We start from the raw sequence: 15572 nt of genomic DNA on the forward strand, positions 1-15572 counted from the left end.
GGAAGGCAGCTCTTAGAATATAGTCCCTATTCAAGGTGCTGCCATTTTGTGAATAGCTCTGATATATGAATAACAGGTTCTATTACAATATAACCCAAATAGTGACCAACTTGATGAAAGCATAAAATCTCATGGCTTTCTGAAGACAAACAATTAGGATTCAATTTTGCAACATCTTAGAATCTTAGTCTTTTGAGGAACACACTGAACCTCGTTCTTTAGAACATGGGGTGACAAATTCCAAACAAAGCAAAACTTTCAGGCCCCTAATTAGACTGAAAGATAAAGGCGACTGAGCCAAGGTCTTTGTTGCTTAAGTTTAAATATGGAAATGATGGGCCAGGATGTAAAGAGAACTGAAATGTGTTTTAAATACAAACTAATACATTTTCAAACATGCTGACCTTGGAGGCATAATAACAACCTCACACTGGAATATGATATTACAGTTTACAAAGGACTTTCACATGCAGTCTGTCACTGAGTGCTAAATAGGACGTAGCACAGTCCCTGTTTTATAAATGAAAACTTCATTTTACAAATGAACAGATAGGCCCAAAGTCACATTAATAAGTGACAAAAGAGTGAATTAAATTACGCCTCCCGAGACGAGTGCTCTTTTTGTCATAGCATACCACCATCCTCGTCTTCATCTTCCAGCAAGTTTACTGTCTAACAATTTTGACTTAACATTTTATGCAAGATGCCCAAGACTGATAAAATTAGACTACCCTTATTTTTTTCATACCCTGTTCAGCAAAACCTCTTCCTGACAGAATCTAATTCAAGGCTGGAAGCAGAAAAAAATAATATTCAAGATTACAAATAGCACCAATGATCTTGAAAAGTGATCAGGACATGGTCATCCAATGTTACTATGTGAGCATTGCCTCTTGGTGTGAGACGTGTACATACCTGATTACAGAGAGTAACCTGCTAGCTCTGGGTGGAACTGGTGCACTGCCTGCTCTGAACAAGAATTAAATGGCAGAAACCATATTAAAGAGTCAGTAGACTCACCGTGTACCCTCAAAGTTATTACATTTCAACACTCAAGGGCACAGCCTTGGGAAATGGAAACTAAACTGGAATAAAAGAGAAATGGATCTGAAGCCTCAAGAGTGCTTCCATTTCATCCAATGAGAGATCATTTGATGCCTGGTACTTAAGACACAATAATCAGGACAAAAAAACTACGCTCCCTTCTCTCTGTAATAATCAAAACTGTATTTCTGAATACCTTCCCCACTTGTATTACAGAAAACCTGTGAAACTGTGTTCACCAGCAAAGCCTTTCCAGTATTAGACACACATGTTGTGTCTTTAAATTCATGTGGAGCCTCCGGGCTTCCAAGAAAAGCCAAATAAAGCCTGTCCTTAAAACAGCCTCTAAATGTCTGAGTAGGAACCCTCCTCAACATCGTTTCCTTTGTTGTTTCGGTTTTTATTTCAGACTAACCCACACTGGTCACATTCATGTTCAGACTTCACAGCAACATTTTCAGTTGCCCCGGTCCTGCCCTCCAAGCCCACTTCTGCTTCCCATCTGTCACGCACCCTCTTTCCTGGCCCAGGGGTATGGGTCTCTTGCCCTTGTGCTCAGCTCCCACTGACGTGACAGGAGTGGGATGGCAGCTCGTGGGCCTGGTGAAATGACGGTACTTGTATGGAAAAGATCTCGACAGGAGGAAATGCACCCTCTGCTTTGAAAGAAAGTCTAATGCCATTCTGTAAAATTGTGTGGACAGTCAACAAACAGAATTTAACTTGTTTGTGTGAAGGGATTGCTGGCCAACGTTTTCCTTCTTTTCTCTTTATTTCTTCCAGTTGTCTTATGAAGCTATTTATACAGTTTAAAATAAATTCTGGACAGCTAAATCCAATTCACTGAGACGGTTGAGAGAAAATGTTCTAAGCACATACTTAATAATTGCTATGTACACGTACTCAACCCCACCGACAGACTGCTCTGGGCCCTCAGACACGATCAATTATATAGCTACTCTTTAAAACTAAGGAAGATTTGGGCTTCTTCTATTACTTATTCTATTGCCACTCATGAGAAACAATATTTGAGGGAAAGACGTTTGTCAAAGTCAGCCCTTGACTTGAAATATGTCACATATTTCTAAAGGCTTGAAAGATGTGTTTTGTCAAAGAAGTTAAAACTATGTCTTTTTTCATTTGTCAAGTTGATTTTTATGCAAAATTGTGCCCAGGGTTTGTGAGAGAATGGAGAAATAGACAGTGCATACTCTGCTGGAAAAGTGTAAAACTGTTAGCTCTTATCTTGAGCATTTTGCTCTACTCAGTTTTTACATGAATTACCACATTTACTCCACACAGAATTGGATACGAGGCAGGTCGGCAGGTCGTATTACTAGCTCACTTAACAGAAAGGGAAAGTGAAGCTTGGAGATGCTAACAAGTTGCCCAGGGTCACATGGCTGATGACAGACCCGGAACCGCAAAACCAGGACTGAACTCAGGTCTTTCTAATCTCAACACTCATATTCATAACACCACTAGAAGATCTTTCTAGAGAGCAATTTGGCAATACTTATAAGTAGCCCTAAGAAATGTTCTTATCCTTTGATAGGGAAATTCCACATCTAAGGAAATAGTAACGCATGTGGACAAAGACTTTATATACAGGGGTTTCATCACAATGCTATTAAAATGAAAAAAAAAGAAAAGAAAAGAAAAGAAAAAGAAAAAGAAATAACCTAAATTGCCTACAATAGGGGCCTGGTTAGATACATTTAGGTGACGTCTATGATGAAATATTCTATGGATATTACAATGATGTTTAGGAAATATATTTTAAAATGCTAGAAAATGTTCAGGAAGGATTAACTGAAAAAGAGCAAAACTGTTTCAGTCTTGTGTGGTCACACACAGAAAACAAAAATAACTGAAAATAGATACGCCCAAATATTCATAACAGTCAACTCAGAGTGGTGGCTCTTTTTATTTTCCTCCATATTTTCTGCAATGAACACATATCACCTTTCTAAAAAGATAAAAATCACAGTGTATTTTTTAAACAACAAAAAGAACGACATAGGACATATTAATACTTAATTCCAAATTTAGGAGCTAGAGTGAGAAAATAAAGAATGGGAGAAAAACAGAGTTTCTGTTTGTAGATCTTAGTTATTAAATACTTCTCCAGCTAAAATCTTTCCAATCTGTGGATTGGGGGCGGGGGGGGGGGGAGCCTCCTGACATAGGCTGTGATTTGATTCACTTTATGTTGTCCTCAGATTTCCACATCATTGATCTACTGATGCTGTGAACTTGACATCCAGGAGGATGGAATGGATAACGGAATAATTATGCATGCTTCTGCTGGTTACAAAGGAATTTATTAAGAGAAAATAAAAGCATCCTCATATGCCTTTCAAATTTCAGGGAGGGGCAAAACTATTGTCATTCAATTCCTGTTTATCACACTTAATAATTCAGCATGAGGAAAATCTAATTTATGACACAGTGGAGTTAAATTTTTATATGTTAATGGAAGATTATGGTCCTTTCCTTAGTCAGTATTCACCGATATCTACATTTATATTCATTTTACAGACTCAGTAGCAGAATGTTATCACTTTCAGTAGTTACTGAGATTTATGGCTTTGGCTTCTCTGCTTTCATGGCATTATTCTGTCAGTCATGTTCTGTTTGATGCTGAGTTCTTGGTCAGAAAACACCGCCACCCATTGCACCAGAGGGAAAACACAGGTTGCACTGCAATTAAGCTTTACCAGGAATGCTCTGCAGGTAAAGAGCACTGGCCTGTGCAGTCCCTTTAAAGCATACTTTCTGTCACAGGAGTTTTTTTTTTTTTTTTTTTTAAGGATTTTCTTATTTATTTATTTATTTATTTATTTTATTTTTGGCTGTGTTGGGTCTTCGGTTCGTGCGAGGGCTTTCTCCAGTTGCGGCAAGCGGGGGCCACTCTTCATCGCGGTGCGGGGACCGCTCTTCATCGCGGTGCGCGGGCCTTTCTCCATCGCGGCCCCTCCCGTCGCGGGGCACAGGCTCCAGACGCGCAGGCTCAGCAATCGTGGCTCACGGGCCCAGCTGCTCCACGGCATGTGGGATCTTCCCAGACCAGGGCTCGAACCCGTGTCCCCTGCATTAGCAGGCAGATTCTCAACCACTGCGCCACCAGGGAAGCCCCTGTCACAGGAGTTTTTAATTCATGTATCTAGAAATGCTTTTCTGATTTATCTTCCCTGCACTTGGCATCTTTCCCGACAGCAAAGAGGTGCAGGCAGGACTCTTGCTCTGTGGGGTTTGCATAGCTGCATGGTGCAGAGAGATGGAAAGAGGACGCCGAGAACTACTGCAGGGTCCCAGGGAGCTGATGCCGTGCTTGCCAGCACTCTGTCACACCACCTGCCTCCCTTCTCTAACCATTTTATGTACGTGTGCCATGTGTCACTAAGACCCTTTGAAGGCTTCTCCTCATAGCACCCAGCAGAGTACGAGTATCAGAGCCCACCTGTGGTCCCTCCCCTCCCTGAAATACAAATTATCACAATTTATCTGCCGGGGAGCCCTCCTCATCTCTTCTCCCTCCCTCAAGTTACAACCACTGCCTCCTGCAAAGCTCTAAGAGAGTAGCCACTAGCCACATGGAGCTATTTAATGGAAATTTAAGTTAACTACGATTAAATAGAATTTAAAACTCAGTTCCTCAGTCACACGAGCCACATTTCAGGTGTTGAGTGGCCACATGCAGCTAGTGGCCACCATATTGGACACTTATACCAGTTCCATCACTGCAGAAAGTCCTACTGGTACTGGACGGTGGTACCAAGTATGCAGCTCCATCTATGTTGGAAAACCATCCCTGTCCTCCGCAGAGGGATGGATAGGTGTAGTGAGATTAAGATCAAGTTCACTCCTGGTGTCTTACCGGGCACCTAAAGAAAAAGTTCAAATTTCTTGGCCTCAAAAAGTCAAGGTCCCTAGCAATCTAGATCATCCCTCTTTCTTCCCCACTCATTCTTTTATCCAGTCACATATGAGTGTCTTATTAACCCTCAGGTTTCCTTCTGCCTTGCTGTTCCTGCCTTGAATGTGCCTCCTTGTCTTTTCCACTGGAAAAGTCAGGTGCCTATCCTTTAAGGCAGTTCAAATTCCTCCGTGGTGCTCCCTGACTGGCCCAAGAAAAGTTATCCCCTTTCTATTGGGTCTTATCCCCTCCACACCTTTATTCTTGCGCAGACCCTTTGAATCCTAATTACCTCTTTCCCTGTTTCAGGGGGAGGACTGTATCTCGCTCATCCAGCCAAGCATTGTGCCTTGCACACACAGCTCATTAAACATTCAGTGAATCATCAAAAGTGGATGAGAATGGCCTGATAACCTTCACACAGCTTGCACAGGGTCAGACAGTTGGACACCAATATCTGAAGGGCATGAATCCATCCTTGCCCCTACTTGCTGGCCACTGCCTAACATGGCCACGGCATGCGGGCTGCTGGCCACGGCCACCTAGGAATGAAGCTGCTTCTACAAGAACCTTTCCGCCGTCGTTTTCATTTTGAACTTTTTGCACCCCTCTCCGGTATCCCAGAGGATTTCTTTTTAATTTAATGAATGGTGGAAAAAAGGATTTGATGAGAGAATTCTGCATTCATGACACATTTTTGGAAAAGCACATATCCAATATTGTAGGAACAACCTATAGCTCTTCTTGTTACTAAAAAGGCAAGCCTCCAATGCTGCTAAAATCAAAACATCCAACACCTCTCCGCTTCTTAGCAACAGCATACCAAGTGATTTTCCCTGTGTTTTTTCTGGCATGAGGGCCACCGCTGCCAGACAGAAGCAAGTGCTCATGACTTTGCTACCCAAACACAGTTTTGAAGACAGATATATGAACCATTGGGAACTCTCCACACTCTGCTTCTGGGGACACAGAAGGGCAAGCCAGGAGTGACAGCAGCCAGCCCCATCTGGGAGCCAGAGTCGGAGCTCCGGCTTTCCCCTCTGCCACCAGGAAGGGTCTTTGGCTGGGCTATGTTGTTTAATCTGGAGGTCGGCTTCCCTAGAAGCAACACTAGAACGAGACCGGGAGATGACTAGAAAACCACACTGGGGTCCTATGGCTTTCCTTGCTCCGTATATCTGGAAAGTTCACAGAAGCAAGTGAAGGCATCTCAGGCTTGTTAGTGCCTGGGAATCGATGGGAAAGGCTACGTGAGACAGGGTCCTGGTTAGATGGACAGAATGTGTTTAGCTACCAAGAGCCTACTTAAAATTTCACGTTTACTTTAACCCTTGACTTCTGCCTTGACCTCCCTAACCTGAGTTACATGGAAGTAACCACAGGTAGTAGCCACGGTCAGTATCCATGTCACATTATACCTAAGAAAACAACTCCACACGTAACTCAGTAGTGGCTACCTCGGTTCTCCTCAGTACTACAGTATATGGGCACCCTTACACCTTCACAAAAAAACCCACACTCTGACCTAAAAAACAGGGCCCAAAGATTCAATACCGTGAACTATGAGATTGCTTTAGTGAGTTGTCAATGGGAGTGCGGGGCAAACTTGCAGAGCCAGCCAGTAGGGAGTCCCTGCTGCCCCCTGCAGACCCTTCCTGGGCTAGCCACAGTTTGGCACTACCGTGGCTTAACTACGGGTGAGAATAACTGAAAGCAAATATTGGCTTAAATATTGGTTCCAGGCGGCCTGGGGTTGCCAGGCCAGTACAGCAAGGTCAGGCATTTCTGGATGGGCTTGTGCATCTCATGAACTCTATCCTAGGAGACAGGGCAGGAGACTCTGGGAGGCCAGCTGTTTCTCTGGTTGTGGATCCTGAATTTATCTGCAGTCCAGCTTTCACCACCACCAAAAGACACACACACACACACACACACACACACACACACACACACACACACACACTTGTTGGACCCTGAGCCCACTCCTTAGTGTGAAGAATGAATTCATTGAGCCCTGTTTGTTCCAGACACTATGAGAGGCACGGAGATGAACAGAGATGCACCGTACTGAGAAGGGGAAATTGTGCAGATACTAAAAACCAGACTCTTAATGATGTAATGCCTGCTATAACGGGCAGGCAGCTAGAGCAATGGGCAGCTAGAGCCACTAATTCCACAGGGGCGGGCAGGGTGTCCAGAGGTTTCACAGAGTAGGAGAGACGCAGGAACTGGGTCTTGAAGGATCTGTGGAATCATGTTTAGTTAGAGAATGAAGAAAAGGAAATTCCAGGCAAAGAGAGGGGCCCCAGGAAAAGCCCAGAGTTTCCAGTTACTCTAGAGGTAATAGAGGTCAGAAGGCATACCCATGTCACATTATACCTAAGAAAACAATCCCAAGCATAACTTGGTAACGGCTACCTCGGTTCTCCTCAACACTATAAGGGCACAGGGTTTTCAGAGTAAAAGCCCAAGTCACCAGATCTGAGATTTGACAATCATGTGACCCAAACTCCAATGTTAAAAAGCAAAACAAAAAGTCCCTGACAGGCAGTCACAGAGCCTGCTCCTGAAGACCTCGTTCCTCACAGAATAGCCTGGCAGGTCTACTGTTAAGGCATTTCTTTCTTTTAGGCATTCCAATCGCCATAATCTCCAACCTTAACTCCTCGGTGTGACACCTGGTGCCACACGCGCTCCGTGCGCTGGTGCCCGTGCTGGCTCTTCCATTATCTCCCTGAGCTCCCCACTCAGCCCCGTGTGTTTTCACCTTCTTGCCTTCAGGGTCCTTCCCTCTGTAACTGCTCTCTTCCTGCCTTGACAAGAATAAAAATCCAACTACCAAAATAACAGGGAAATAACCTACCAAACCATTTTGATAATTATTCACAAGGAACCCCTTTGATTGCCTGGACTCTGTTCCTGTCGTGTGCACACGGCCTACTTACACGTACTTCCAACCTAAAACCTAGGGACGCTACATGTGCACCGATTTTACATTCTCCAGACACTGAAAAATACTGTTTGCTTTAATCCTCACAACACTCCCCAGGAGGCAAATGCCATGACCTACACGGCAGAAACTAGCGTGTTGCGTAGGAGTTCCAGAAATGGGCATCAGCCTCGGACACCCTTCTAAAGCCAGCGATTGTTTTGGTGGAATAAGAGGTGTCTGTGGACACAGAGATCTCCTTGAAAGGGTAGCAATGCTTATGATTTTCCATAGATGCCAATTTTAACAGGAGTCCCTCACACTTGCTTTGAAGAGAGACCAAACGACCATCATGCATGTTCTGGAACCTAAAATATTTTCTCCCTTGATAAGGCCATATATCAGATCATATGTGGAAACTACGATTCCTATGCCCATAGTTTTCTTGTGCCTTAGGGTCGGGGAAGGTGTGTACACCATTGTATTTGCCCCACACCCAAGCGCTACGACTTTAAAGGGGCCAAAGCCAAAAACTCTATACACACTAACATGGTTGGAAATACTCCTCTTCGGAAAGATGAGCGACCTTTGCTTGAGTGTGAAACACTGGCTCCACGAAGGGAAAAGCTGATGAACAGACAATTGCTGAGTTGTCACTCGTTATTTCAGTTTGGGCAAAGATGTCTCACATTCATCACAGGAGAGAGGAAGCCTGGTCACTACCCCCCTCTAGTGGCCAAGAGTTAGAGCGTCAAGTAACCGTAATTCTTATTCCAGCATTTGCTTCTTACCCTTCACTTTTCCGGGGGAGGCTGGCTGATAAAAGAGAACATAAAAATGGCTGCTTGTCAGAAAATCAATCACTTTTCTCTTAAACACGTCCAATCCATCACTGCCATGCTCACTGTAAAACAATCGTAAGGCTGGTTGGTGGACTAAATCCCTGCATAATCATGAACGCCTATGCGGGGTGCCTGCGCGGCGCGGGGAGGGGTTGGGGTATTGGAGGTGCACCCTGCCAGGAGGGCAAGCGAGGTGGATCATCGATGGTAACAGACCAGAAGCGTGTCCATTTTTGGTAACATCTCATCTTCCTTATGCACTGCATCTAGCTTCAGATACTTTGGTTTTTACAAAAAAAAATCTCAAGTACAAAAGAGTACCAGACCTTTCACGTGAGCAGGGCAGAAACTCTCTCCCGCATCTGAGGCGGTAACACAATCTGAGGCCGACGATGCCAGCGTGATGCCAATATTCATCCATGTTCCTGCCTCTTCATTAGTAAAAAAGCAGGTCCCTTACAGTACCAGTATTCATGACTATGTCTAAACATGGGCTAAAACTAGGTGATATTCATACGTGGAAAGACCCTCCAGGAACAAGAGGGGACTCTTTACTCAGAAAATCTCAATATCTCTTCTTTGGGGTGACCCGTCTCATCATATTTCTCCCCCGACACAGACAGATACACATCATCTTTGAAACTGTTCCATTCAACTTGACCAACACTAGTTGAGTGCCTGCTGTGTACAAAGCAACCCTGCTCTAAATTTGAGACATTCGCGGTGTGGTGAGGAGGGCAAGACTGGGCAAGGCAGCGGGCAACAGGCAGCACAATTAAGGAGGCTCAGCCTGGGGCTCCGGTAAGTGCAGGACAGCTCTGGAGAGGAAGCCTCCTTGAATTGCACTGCCGGGACCCCCTGCTCATCTCTGGGCCCGGGGAGAGGAAAGTGTGCCCGCACAGGTGCTCCCACAGGACAGCTATTAGGGAGTCGCGGGGAGGCAGCAGGAGGAGGCAAAGAGCCCCGTGGAGTCACCACCCCCGGGTGAAAGCCCCAGCTGTGTCACTTGGGGTACAGTCCTTCCCCTTCCTATGCCAGTTTCCCCTGTATAATCTCTCATAGGATTCTCATGAAAAGTAAGGGAGAAAAGAGACTCCCACTCCCACCACCGCCGTCCCTAAAGAGGAGAAATTCATCCACACCCGGAAATGAAGGTGAGAGGCGGCCAAGGCGGAAACCCCGGGGTTGGCGTCCTAGCCCAGCTGATGCTGAGTGAGGAGGGTGTGGGAAGTGGCATGCTGTTTTCTCTTCTCTCACGCTCTAGGGTGGCATCCCCTCGCCTCTGCTCTCGGGGACTTCTAGCCCCTGCAGCTCCGGGACGGGTCTGCCTGTCTGGACCGCGCCTGCCCGCCGAGAGGGCAGCTATGGCGAGAGCTTCTCACAAGGGCGGCGAGGCTAATCCACGAGAGCGAAGGCGTCCAGCATCTGGAGGCCACACCCCAGCCACACGCAGCAGCCGCCACCAGCCCAGCTGCTTCAAAGGGGCCGATGCTTCCAGGGCCTTTTTCACATTAGGCAGTGGACGGCTGCCAAGCCCCACAAACCCTCTACTACGTGCGCTAATGAAAGGGCGGCAGTGGCGGCCGCCCCTGGAGGAGGCTGCGCGGCGGGGAACTTTTTTCAGATTCTGGGTGCCTTTCATCAAGCATCCGCCGAGAGCTTCCACCATCAACTAGCATTCACATCCAATCACCGTGCAAGGAAGGGCTTTTTGCACTCCATAGTCCGTGCAGCTTGGCTGCACAAGGGAAACACAGTCCACCAGACCTAACAGGAGAAGTGTCCTTCCTGAGAGCTCACCCCCATCAATGCGAGCTGGCACGCAGCTACTCTCAAGTCACAGAAAAGAGGTTTAGGGATCAGACATTCCCCAAACCCAAATCATAAGCACCCTGGGCCCACCGCTTCCTCACCAGCTCCCCACCCTCTGCTGGAATGACAGCACCCTTGTATAAGCCCCAGAGAGATGGAATGCGAGGCCTATTTCCTAGAAGCAACTAAGGAGAAATCGCTTTAAAGGCCCTGCAATGCTCGGGTTGCGGTGAGGCAACATTTCCTGAGTACCTGCTACATGCCACGTGCACTGCAAATATGAGCACATATAATTATGACTGCAAAATTTTTAACAGAAGAGAGAACTAATAAGACCCAAAGACGTCAAGTAGTTTTTTGTTTGTTTGTTTAACATCAGACTGTTCAGTAAGTAGCAATGCTGGGTCCGTGCTCTCTCCCTTATATCTCACTGCCTAATATAGTGCATGCTATTCCTTCCACTGGAATGTTCTCCCCACTTCTCCTGGTTAAAAACTCCTCCTCCTCCTTTTATGCAGGCAAAAAGCTTTCTCAGGGCAGGCTTCCGAGATCCCCAAACTAGATGAGGATGCCACTAAACATTCTCGTGGTGGTCCTGAATGGCCCTTGTCACAGCCTGCAACCATGTCCTTGTGGGATTCATGCCTCCCTCCATCCACCCCACTACTCTCCAGAGTGGGCAGGTTTTGCTCACCATCTTTTGCCAGACTTGGTGCAGTGCCTGGTCGAGAGTAGATGCTCAAAACCTATTTTTCCAAATGAATCATTTATCAATGTTTTATAGTCAAGTGCAGATAAAATGACTGGTAAGTCAACAATGAGAAGCAGATGGCTAAATGGCCTGAGAGAGTTTCAAGGAGGAGTGGGCATCCCGTGGATTTCAGTATTACCCACAGCCAAGGGGAAGAAGATCTGGAACTGGCCACTGGATTAGGCACCTGGGAGATGAGTGATGGCCTTAGCAGGAATAGTTTCATGGGAGTGGTGAGTACAGAAATCATCGTGACATGTACTGAAGGTGGAAAATATGTGAGGCACTGACTGAAGACCGTTCTTTCAGTAGGCTGGCAGTGAAGGGAAGAAGAGAAATGGGGCAATAGTTTGAAGGGAAGCCAAGTATAGTGTGTGTGTGTGTGTGTGTGTGTCTTAGGATCAAGGAGACTTGAACTTGTTTTGCACCAGGGAAAAAGACATCCAAGAGAAGATGTTGAAGTGAAAGTGATGGAGGGGGTTAGGTAACTGGGAGAGTAACGTCATGAAGAAAATAGGTGAGAACGGGGTCAAGAATGCAAGAGAAAGACTGTCCTTTTCTTCACTTACAGTTGCTAGTAAATTCCTGAAGAAAATTCCTGGGAAAAAAACCCATAAAAGTCCCTATGCTTATACAAGGCACAGTAGGGGAGGGGGTAAAAACCAAGTTTACCTTCTAGATCAGCAGGTGGATGAAGACTAATGATGCAATGCAAATATCTAGCAAAGAAGGTGGTAGAATTGAATGAAATTAGCAAATGGTGTTTCCAGGTGAAGAAGGAGTCCAGACAAGGGGCAAGAGTACTACCTCTGGAGAGTGACAGTTCTGCTCTCTCTCAGGCCACGCCCTTGGGGACCCATGGCAAACGAAGTGAAATAAAACTAAGCCAAATTTTTAATTAGGCAGAAATTTAGTGCTGGTGATATCGGCCTTTAGCTCCTATGGAGAAAGAGATAATATAGCAGGTTTTCTAGACCTTAATTTTAAATTTTATGATCTAAAGTTAGTGATGGAACATTTTCCCCAAATTGGAGGACCTGAAATTTAGAACCGTTTTTTTGGGGATGACAGGGGGCTTTTCTAGATGCTTTCTTCCTAAATATTTTAATGCTCCCAACTATATAGTAAAAATCTTAATAGCATGCACTGTGGAAACTCATCTTGGTTAAGAAAATGAGTGCTCAAAAATCCTACCAATAGGCTGGATGACTCATAAACAGTCACAGATTCATAGACTCAAGTCTTAAAAGACTTAGCAAACATCTACTCCCTGCAGAAATTCCTTTTATAACATCACTGACAGATGGTCATACATCTGCATCCTGTCTGTGACAAGAGCGCAGTAGCTTTTTAGGAATCTCATTCCTGTGATAGACAATTAAGGCTTCTGTTTCTCAGGAAGTTTTCTTATATATTAAGTGAAAATGTGTTCTGTAACTTCCACCCACTTGCTCAGATTCTACCTCCTGTTGGACTATGGAATTATTCTTTTCTATTCCAGAGCCCATATATCTTCTCTAAATACATTACGAAAAATAAAAATGTTCCACTTAAAAACTAACTTTGGAGGGACTTCCAGAAATATTCCTATTGTACCATTTTCCACTTGCTGTGCTTTTATTTCCTTTTACGCCTACCAGCTCGAGAATGTCCAGCTTAACTATAAAACTTCTTTCCATTTTGTTTATTCTTTCAACAAATCTCTACTGAACAGGGAGGGCATTGTGCTCACCTCCAAGTTAGAGGCAAAGATGAAAAAGATGGGGTTTCTACTCCAAACTACATAATGTGCTAAAATAAATTGTAATGAAAGGAGGAAAACGATGAGTGCTATAAAAAGCATTACGGTATTAGGAAGGGAGTACAACTGCGCGAGAGAGATTATTTTGTCTTGGAGGACAGGGAATGAGATGAAATTATAAAAGATTTCAAGGAAGAGGCATCCCTTGATTAACATCTTAAAAGAAAGAGTAAGTTTGACCCAGGCAAAGTGGAAGAAAGGGCTTTTCAGAAAACTCGTATTTTAGAAATAGTACTTTTGTTTGAAATGCCATGTGTGCCATGTGGGGATTCTTGAGCATCAAGAAGAGGAACAGAAATGACAGGAAATCAGCTGGAAAGGTAGGCTGTGCTCATATAATGGACTGCCTTGTATGCCAAGCTATGAAGTATGAGCCTAATTTGGAAACCAGAGGAGTCATTGATAAATTTGAGCAGAAAAGTTATAGAATACAAAGTATACCTCTGGAAAATGAGCTGATAACAGTGTGTTAGATGGGCTGAGGAGGTGGAGATGGGGGATTAAAAGGGGTATTAAGTAGCTATTGCAGATGACTCAACTAGGGATCACGAGAGAAAAAAAGACACAACCAGGGACTGATCTGGGGGAGCACCAGAAGAATGTGAGAGGCGATATAAAGCATATGAGATAGGAGGAATACAATCTGCAGAGTTTGTAAAAGGATTTCATGTTGGGGCAAAAGGGAAAAGAAAGGATCAAAAAGTGCCTCTGGAGATTTCAGCCTGGGTTTAAAGTCTATCAACAAATAGGAGGAATGCAGGAGGAGGAGGAGATAGTGGAAAGAAGGAGAGACAACAGAACACGCTGAGTTTCTGGAGGAACGTTCAGGCAGTAAGTGATGGTAAATGTGTAGCAACTGGCTCTTGGGGGGTGGGGAAGAGAGAAGTTTGCAGCCTATGCCAATTTCCGTAGTGTAAATTCTCCCACTGCAGCTGCTTTCAGGCTACCAACATGACATCACTGATGACTGAACATGGAGTTGGGAAGAGATGCTAACATTTGGCTCTAGAGAGCCACTACAAGCCAGCTCCAGCACACCACTGCACCCAGTAAAAATGTTTAACAGATGTTTGAGAGGGAAGTCAGGAGTTGAGCCAAGAGTGTTCCTTATTGTCCAGTAAACAAAATGTGATTCTTTACAAGACAAAGTTAACACCATGGCTACAGACAGACTTGAGCATCCTTACTGATGTGTTCCAACGTCAGCCAAAAGCCACAAATAAGTTCTCTCATTCTCTGTTACCAACATTCATGTAAACACCATAAAAGAGTGCTGACAGCAACCAATGAGTTTATGCTAGCTTTATTTTTCATAATGTCCTAGGAAGATTCCTCCTTTAACATTTACCACTGTTTTGCCTACCGTGAAATGGTAACTAAGTGTTTTGCTAAATCAATTTAAAGGTTGCTTTGTTTCACTGCCACCTTTGCAAGTACCTCGGGGCTCGGCTGCCTAATGTTTTATTACTCCTAATAATGCTGCTTAGTCAATCATAGTATGCAATTTGGCTTTAAAAAAAAAACATATGCTCCTCTTTATCTCTTTCCAGGTGCATAAAAATCTAGCAACATGACTGATTACTCTTGGGGCAGTCAATGATGCTATGAGGCTATTGTGTGGAAGAAGAAATTTAAAGGGTGAAAAAAAGTGAATAGCGCATATAAAGGTAATGGTTGAAAATCACACACTGGGGAAGAATATAGGAGGAAAGAGGACAAAAAAGAATGGTCAAAAAGGATTTTACCATGACTCAACAGTGAAAAGTTATAATTTCTCACCCATATCTTTCCAGTGATAGCACAGATATCATCATATGCCTTCTTCAGGATACAGCAGCCAGTTAAGTATTTTTGTGCAACTACTTCTTATAATAATACTTAAAGGGACATAAACTCTTCATTCCCTACACAGCAGCCAGATTTTCTTTTAAAAGTATAAAACAAATCATAGCACTCCTCTAATCAAAAGTTTCCAAAGATGTCTCATCACATTAAAAATACAATCTACCTAAGCCCTAATCGTGGTCCACATGCCCTTGATGATCTAAGCCCTTCCTACTTTACATTCTCATCTCTATTTACCAGCCTTAGCTCACTACCTTCCACCCGGGCTGGACTTCCTTCTTTTCCTTAAAATAGGCAGATCATGGCAGGTAAAATTGTTCAAATTGTTTCGACTTCTTAAGAGTGCATCTATTGTGCTTGTGTGTGTTAGTTTAGCCAAGCTCGTTGCTGCCTCTGGCTGGAACGATCTTCCAGTCTCACTGAAGAGGAGTGGCTCATGCCTTCTCAATTTTCAGGCCAATATTACCTTCTCAGACATTCCTTCCCTAACCACCAGTATCTAAAATAACCCCCGCTCCCACTCTACCACCCTCTCTCAAATCAGAAATTACACTATTTAGTTGATTACCAGTTTATTTTCGGTTGCTCTCCCCAACTAGAATGTAAGCTCCATGAGGGACCTTGTCTAT

The 15572-nt window shown here is 44.4% G+C and overlaps 1 protein-coding gene across 4 annotated transcripts in view; it reads right to left on the reverse strand.

Moving 5' to 3' along the window:
- Nucleotides 1–15572, reverse strand: part of BMPER (BMP binding endothelial regulator) — a 378272-nt gene that overhangs the window by 11909 nt on the left and 350791 nt on the right. The gene's annotated exons all lie outside the window — the stretch shown is intronic.

Source organism: Balaenoptera acutorostrata, chromosome 7 (assembly GCF_949987535.1).
Source record: "Balaenoptera acutorostrata chromosome 7, mBalAcu1.1, whole genome shotgun sequence".
Lineage (NCBI taxonomy): Eukaryota > Metazoa > Chordata > Mammalia > Artiodactyla > Balaenopteridae > Balaenoptera > Balaenoptera acutorostrata.